General features: G+C 45.4%; 1 protein-coding gene across 2 annotated transcripts in view; it reads left to right on the forward strand.

Moving 5' to 3' along the window:
* Positions 1-7,912, forward strand: part of CCDC146 (coiled-coil domain containing 146) — a 235,049-nt gene that overhangs the window by 120,539 nt on the left and 106,598 nt on the right. The window lies entirely within an intron of this gene.

Genomic DNA, 7,912 nt, shown 5'->3' on the forward strand with positions numbered 1-7,912 from the left:
TAAGTTTTTATTTTTATGTAACATATGTGCAATCACATGTATTATATACTCAATAAATGCTGGATTTGAGGACATATGTGTTTTTTTTATATATAAAATGTCTTCTTACTTTTTTGTCACATAATTGTTTTACTGTTTTACATCTTTATGTTATTATATTCCATGGTTCTTAACTTGAGAGCCACAGTCAGCTCTGAGAGAGGGTCACCAGCCATATCTAGAGGTTCCCCTGAGTAGTGACATCCAGCTCAGTCTTCCCCCACAGTAGTATCACCAAAAGCACCCATTTTTGGTATAATAACAGCCAAAGCTTCCTCACGGAGTTCACATCGAGGCAGAATTCTTACATCCAGGAACTCTCGCCTTACACCCATTCAATATTCTTTCATCAATCTCTCCCAACACACTATCACATCCAGCTTTAAGGCCCTCCTCTGGCAGGTAGTATCATCCTATAAGCCTCTATCCAGACTTCCATGTTTAATTTATCTCTCCACCCCCAAGGCCAATAATATATGGGCATCCAAACCTGCTCTTCTGTGCAAGGCCAGTCACAAAAATCACCAGCTGGAGACCTTCTATTCAGAATTGTTTGCCTGACCTGGTGCTAAAGTTACAAGCTGGCAATCGTGAGCCACACATCATAGGTTGCGGACCCCTGTTATATACAGTACATCTGTATGCTAGTATATTATCCTCTCTTTTTATGATAACTCAAGCAACTGTTAGGACAACACAGGTCCCTAGTGCTGACTGCGGAGTGGTCCTAAAGTTTCTGAGCGGGTTACCATGCTGCTGTCACAAGCTGTTGTGATCAAAGTGGAATCCCTGCCATAGAGCAACTTGTTCGTACAGGAGAACTGTTAGGAACGGCGGAACGCACTAAATAAAAATAAATAATAAAGTGCGTTCGCCGCTCGGGGTCCACCGTGCAGTAGGTGTTACACTGCTGCTAAGTAGTGACAGACGAGCAATAAGGCGGTATAATGCGCATGGGTTCAACTTCACCCAAAGTTCACTCACAGAGGCGCTGTAACATAAACATGCAAAAAGCTGAGTCTGTTAGAGTCACAGGCCTCAGGTAAATGCACACACGGTATCTGGTCACAGGAGCAGGACCCAAGGCAGAGGAGCCGCGTCCGTCTAGACCTACCATGCGTGCGGTGTCGCTACTGCGGACGCCAAGGAGGGCTGCAACTGCAGCGCGGCGTAGGATACTGCCGCTAGTCGACAAAGCAAGGAAGCAGGCGCAATGTCGGACGCTAGCTGTCATGATCTCAGTGCGGGTGTGACTCGCACATGTTGGGTTAATATCTGGAACCAGTGCTGATGACTGGCATTTCTGGTGTTAAAGGTTGTGATCCCAGTGCAGGCTTACCGGCACACCTGGGGCTTATGATTGTGGCCTCTCCCTGGTTCTGGGAAAGGCTTCTTATAGCCTCAGGAAGCTCCTATCCCTGTCAATTATACTTTCTCCCTTGGCATAGTGTGGTGACCCCTGAGTGTGTTTGTGCTGTGTTCTTGTTTATCTGATACTCTGTGTACGACTTTGTCTGTTCTCTGAATACTGCTTGTTGGATTCTGCTTGGTACCTTCTACGTCTGTTTGGCTTTGACCACTGCCTGGCCCCGACTCTCCGTTCTGTCTCATCCTTGGTACTTTACTGTTATCTCTGTGTATGACCCGATTTGTCTGACTTTGAGAATTCCTGTATTAGTGTTCTGCCTATCTCTGACAGCAGGATGTTAAGCCCCGCCCCCTTGCTGTCACATGACCGTAGGTCCTTCACTGCTCACTGACTTTAGCTTCTCCAGGTCCTGTTTGCCTGAACTATCCGGCCGTGTCTGACCTCGGGCCCCTCTGCAGTGTGGGTGAGTCCTTGCTCAGCGGTGGCTGCACGCCGACCTTAACAGGACCGTGACAGTAGCACTGTGGATGATGGTGTAGTGACTTGAGGCTTGCCACGCGCTGGCGCTGACTCTGATCTAAGTCCCTGTGCACATTCGTAATATCAGAGGGAGGGGATCTTAATGAATCATTCGCAGGTTCATATATCCATCACCATTCACACAGTAGCAACTAGAGACTATATTAGCGCATGGCCGAACGGTCATGCGCGCTTTTTATAGCCAGGACCTCCCGGAAGCTTCCAGATCTCCGAGATGGACCAATGAGATCTGTAGCAGGACCTGGGCACATGACTCCCGATCTCCAATGGGAGATCGTCTCGTGAGCATGCCCAGTAGGAGAACAGAGGGACTTAGTCTCTGGAGCAATCTGCTGCAAAGTAATCTCGTCTGCGGTAGATAGACAACAGGAGACCGCAGAATGTGAGGCTCTGGATTCCTGCAGAGCAGATGCAGAAACCTGACTCCTAACAGAGAACAGCCCAGGGTATGACTAATCTTCCTGTACTGCTGACATACAAAAAGAGGTTACTGCAGACAGAGGAAGTACGCCACCCGCTGTCAAAAGAGTACTTATCTAATACACCTCTGATTGACTCTAGATGGCTGTGGCAACTTCTTAGGAGGAAAGATCTCGCAGAAATGCTTACATGGTATCCTCAATTTGTCACTTGCTTACTGTTTGCTGATGTAAAATAGCCCGATAAACATGAGGGCTTCCAGGTATACCCAAGACATAAAAATTAAGCAGTCTTATGTCCTGTCCAATAATTAATCAAAAAGAGCAAACTCAATTTTCCATGTAAAAAGTAACCGTCATTTTAACTTTCATTTTGCAAATCAATAGTGCATATGACAATAAGGAACTTAGTAATATATCTTATCAGATAAATCTGCTTCTTTCACTGCCAGGGCTGATCAGTCATTATCCAAGTTCTCAATTCCCAACTAAAATCTGTGTTCAGTGAAGACAGATTGTTACATTATTGAGATAGACAATGACAGTTGGTTCTATGTAGATTCTTTGTAGGAAAGAGGGTGACTATATGGTAACATTGACCCGAGGAATCATACCGACATATCAGTGTTACCATATAGCACGGACCCAAGGTATCAAACCGACACCTCAGTGTTACCATATACTACTGATCCGAGACATCATACCGACATATCAGTGTTACCATATAGTACTGACCCGAGGCATCATACCGACACGTCAGTGTTACCATATAGTACTGACCTGAGACATCATACTGACATGTCAGTGTTACCATATAGTACTGACCCGAGACATCATACCGACATATCAGTGTTACCATATAGTACGGACCCGAGGTATCATACCGACACATCAGTGTTACCATATAGTGAACATGGTGAATAAAAAAAACAAAAAACAAATGTGTAATTGCACTTTGAATTTTTTCCCAATCTCCAGTACATTATATGGTAAAATAAATGACATGATTCAAAAGAACAACTCGTTCTGCAAAAAACAAAAACAAGCCTCATATGTCTGTATTGACGGAAAAATAGAAAAGTTATGGAAGAAGGAGAGGGAAAAAACGAAAAACAGAAAATGGCCTGGAGGTGATGGGAAAATACATAAATAAATTGCAGCTTGTCTTTCCCACTGGCAGAGGTGTGAATGGTCCGCGTGCATCGGTTATGTATTTCTGCTAGAAACATTATAAAGTGATAGGATATAGGTACACACCTTACACAGGCTTGAGGTATGCCAGGGTCAGAAAGGAATAGTGAAAAGCTAGGAATGAATGAAGGAAGGGCTCCTTAACAACACAAACAAGCCCTTTATTTATAGTATCAGAGTTCTTAGCATCAAATATATCTCCATACATACACCCCCCAACACTTCACACTGTTACAGCTGCTGATTGGACAGGCTGCTCCCATCAGTATTTGTGTCATTAGAGACACAGTGCTCACACATACACTGCACCAAATCTGCTGCTGTGTGAAGACATCAGTGACACAGAGCTGTCTCATTCACACAGCAGAGGCTTTGTCACACAACAGATTACATCAGTGACTGCCATCCCCTGTGCAGATTAGAAGCTGCAGACCCCCATCACTGGCCATCACACAGTCTGTTCTCACTGCTGCCAGCAGCCTGGGACAGTGAAGGAAGGAATTACTGATAATGAGTTATGTATTGTAATCATGGAGTGGCCCAGAATACAGGACGATTTTCCCTCCTCACTAGTTTCACTTTCCATAGATCACTGTTCAGCGTGTGTCTGGGGGAGGAGCAGCTGGGTGGTCTGCTCTCTGCAGTGAGGCTGCTAGAGGGGGAGGATTTGTTACTGTGTGACGAGGGCTTCTTCATGTGGACGGGGAGGGCCTGTAGCTATGGAGGGTGGGGTTGTTGCTATAGAGGGCATGTTTGGAGTAGAGTAGGAGGTTACGACCGGTTCTCATTTCAATGCCATAACACCCCCCCCCCTTGGACGTTCTGTTCAGAATTTCTAGAAAACCGTGCAAACTAGTGACAGAAAGTAAATTACTTATTGTCATAATTCTGCAGCCCAGATATGTACTGAGATTATGTGAAAAGCCCGGACAACCCCTTTAAGTTTACCTGATTTTGGACACAATTCATTGCATAACACATCTGTATTTTAACACCCTACCTTTTAACAATTTAAAGGGAACCTGTCTGACATGTAGTATTCTTCATGAAATAACAACGCTAGAGCTCCGTGTCTTTGAGCCCTGCAAGTTGAATGTCACTCTTCCCATGTTTCCATGTGTGTACAAAGTCTTATACTCTTATCACAGATTGGACGCCTTTCGTAGTAGGTGGGGAGACAACCTTGTTGACAAGGACAATAGTAACACCCAGTTGTTAATTTATTCTTACTTTACTACGTGCAATAACTAAGGAATAACACAGCACAAAGCTCAGAAAATGCTCCAAATGTTTTCATGGGGAATTTAAAGACTTAATAAAGCAAAAATGTCAGGGTAGATGATAGGAAAAATTAAAGCCTTTCACCATAAGGGCTCATACTCACATGCGAGAAACTCGGACGAGTCTTGCACGTCAATACCCGGCACTGCTGCCAGCACTTAGATCGGAACGTTCAGCTGCATGTATTTTTATGCAGCTGAACGCTCTGACCCGCGTGCTGGCGGCAGTGCCGGGTATTGACGTGCAAGACTTGTCCCGAGTTTCTCCAGTGTGAGTATTATCCCTAAATGTTAACATTTGTATTACAAGAAAATCTGTGGAAAATCCAAATTAAAATTTTAATTTGTGTAACTAGTAGACAAAACCATTGCAGCAATCTCCTAAGCTGTGCGGTTCTGTAATAAATGAGAAGTGAGGCTCCACGTGAATTTAATACTCTGCAGTACTTAGTGCCAACAATTAAATTTTCAGCTGTCACAAAGCATGGAAAAACATCAGACCATTCAGTAATTGTGTCTTTATTGGATTTACTGGATAATATTTATTTCAAAATGTAAAATGCTCATCCTGGAAGTGATCAATTTATCAGAACTTGTAGCCAAGGATGGCTGATTTCTATATTAGTTATTTGGATAATTCTGCTAGTTTCTATTTATACTTTGTGTTTACATCATAATTATGTTCTGTATAAGTATAATGTCGGCTATATTACACTTCAGCTGCTACAGTTGTAGGAGAAATGTCACTTCGTCATCACATTGCCTTGATAAGACAAATTGAATTACAAACAATAGTCCGAGTCATATTACAGCGTACCTACAAGACAATACATTTTTGTGTATGCGGCATTATCAAACATGGTTTTAGTATCTTATGATCTAATTGGCACTTGATCTGTGGAGGGAAATGTCAAGCATTCTTCATCACACATGTAATGGACAAGCACCAATTGTTGTGGTTTTCCAACTTTCCGCACTTATGGAAAAACTGAGAATTCATGTAGCATTGTATATAGTAATCAGTGTTCTAGAGAATGAATCGGTGACCTTCTCAAGAAACCTGCCAGCAAGGCTATGCAAAGTTTCATTATAAATGGTTCAATCACATTATGTTTGTGTCCTCAGTGAGGATCATCATTTACTGTCAGATCAGTAAAGTGACCTTAGCACTTGGCCTCAGTAACAAGTCATCTGTCTTTCCATGTACTAAAATGTCACATTATATGTGGATCGCCCTCACCCAGGGCTGTGGGGTACTCGGTACCGGGCCCGTCAATCTTCAATGGGAGTTGTCACGACAGCTGGGACCCGGCCCGTGGCCCTGGGGATCCATTGTATAAAGTGGGAATTGGTGAATTAAAGTTTATGAGTAAGTGTTTCGTGACGCCACCTGTGGTATTCGGCAAGGGAGGTGTTAAGCCGGCGCTGCAGACAGATCCTCTGGGACTGATGGTGTGGTGCAGCTAAGATGTTGAAGCTCCCCACAGGCGAAGCTGAAGTCCCAGGGCAGAGTAGATGAATTGGTAGTGAAGAGACGCAGGTGGTGTAGTGTTAGGCACAGAGATGTAGCAGTGTTGAGTGCGTTGATGCCGTAACAAGTGGAGGACACCAGGGCATGTAGTTCCAAAACTTTACTCAGTCTGTTGTGCACACAGGTGCCCGCTTCCGTGCCGTGTCCTCCGGGTCAGGAGCTCAGTCAACCTCCAGGCCAGATGAAGCACTCCCTACCAACACTCCGCCAACATATGCCTTTCCTGAACGTCTCCTCCTTAGTGCTCTTAGTGAAGTACTCACAGTACTGAGTTACACTGGAGTTCCTCCTTACAGATGTTCTTGTAAACTCTATGTCAGGAACACTGCACTGTACTTGCTCACTGAGCCAGTGCGCGTGTCCTGAGTGTCAGGATCCTGTCAGCGCTGGCGTGCAGCCTCCGCTGAGCAGGGACTCACCCGCACTGTAGGGGTACCGGAGTCAGGTACAGCCAGAAAGTACCGATGCACAGGACCTGTGGATGCTGAGGTTTAGCAAGCAGACACGGGACCTCACTGCTTAGTGAGATGGAAAGACACTATACAGAATTACTCAGAGTCAGGCAAAACGGGGTTCATACACAGAGATAGCCGTAACGTACCAAGGATGAGACAGAGCGGATAGTCAGTGCCAAGCAGCAGTCAAAACCAAACAGACATAGAAGGTACCAAGCAGAATCCAAAGCAATATCCAGAGAACAGACCGAGTCATACACAGATTATCAAGCAACCAGAACACAGCAAAAACACACTCAGGGGTTACCACACTATGCCAAGGGCAAGAGTATAACTGACAGGGATGGGAGCGTCCTGAGGCTATAAGAAGCCTCTCCAAGAACCAGGGAGAGGCCACAATCATAGCCCCAGGTGTGCAGGTAAGCCTGCACCGGGATCACAACCTTTAACCCCAGAAATGCCAGTCATCAGCCATGGTTCCAGACATTAACCCCACGTGTGCGAGTCAAACCCGCACTGAGATCATGACAGTACCTCCCTCTGGACCCCCAGGCTTGCCCGGGTACTTAACATGGAAAGCCCGCACCAGGCGATCAGCATGCATCAACCGGGCCGGTACCCAGGACCTGTCTTCCGGTCCATACCCCTTCAAATGAACCAGGTACTGTACCGACCGCCGTACCAACCTGGAATCTACGATATGACCAACCTCGTACTCCACCTGCCCCTTGACCAAAGCAGGAGAAGCAGCAGACTCGGAGTCTACCCGGACTGCTTCAAAAGGTTTCAGTAGAGATTTGTGGAAGACGTTAGGGATCTTGAAAGAGGGTGGAAGGCACAGCCTATACGCCACTGGATTGATTTTTTGCACAATCTTGTATGGGCCAATGAATTTGGGCCCCAACTTGGCTGAAGGAACTTTCAACTTAATGTTTCGAGTGGAGAGCCAATCCTTGTCTCCAACCTGAAACGTGGGCCCTAGTGTTCGTATTCCTGTCCGCGAAAAACTTATACCTGCCCTGAGACCTAGATATACTCCGCTGAACTTCTGCCCACATATTCTGTAATCGCTGAACAGAGCCCTCAGC

The sequence above is a fragment of the Dendrobates tinctorius genome, unplaced genomic scaffold, assembly GCF_039654945.1.
Source record: "Dendrobates tinctorius isolate UK_male_01 unplaced genomic scaffold, ASM3965494v1 ptg000035l, whole genome shotgun sequence".
Lineage (NCBI taxonomy): Eukaryota > Metazoa > Chordata > Amphibia > Anura > Dendrobatidae > Dendrobates > Dendrobates tinctorius.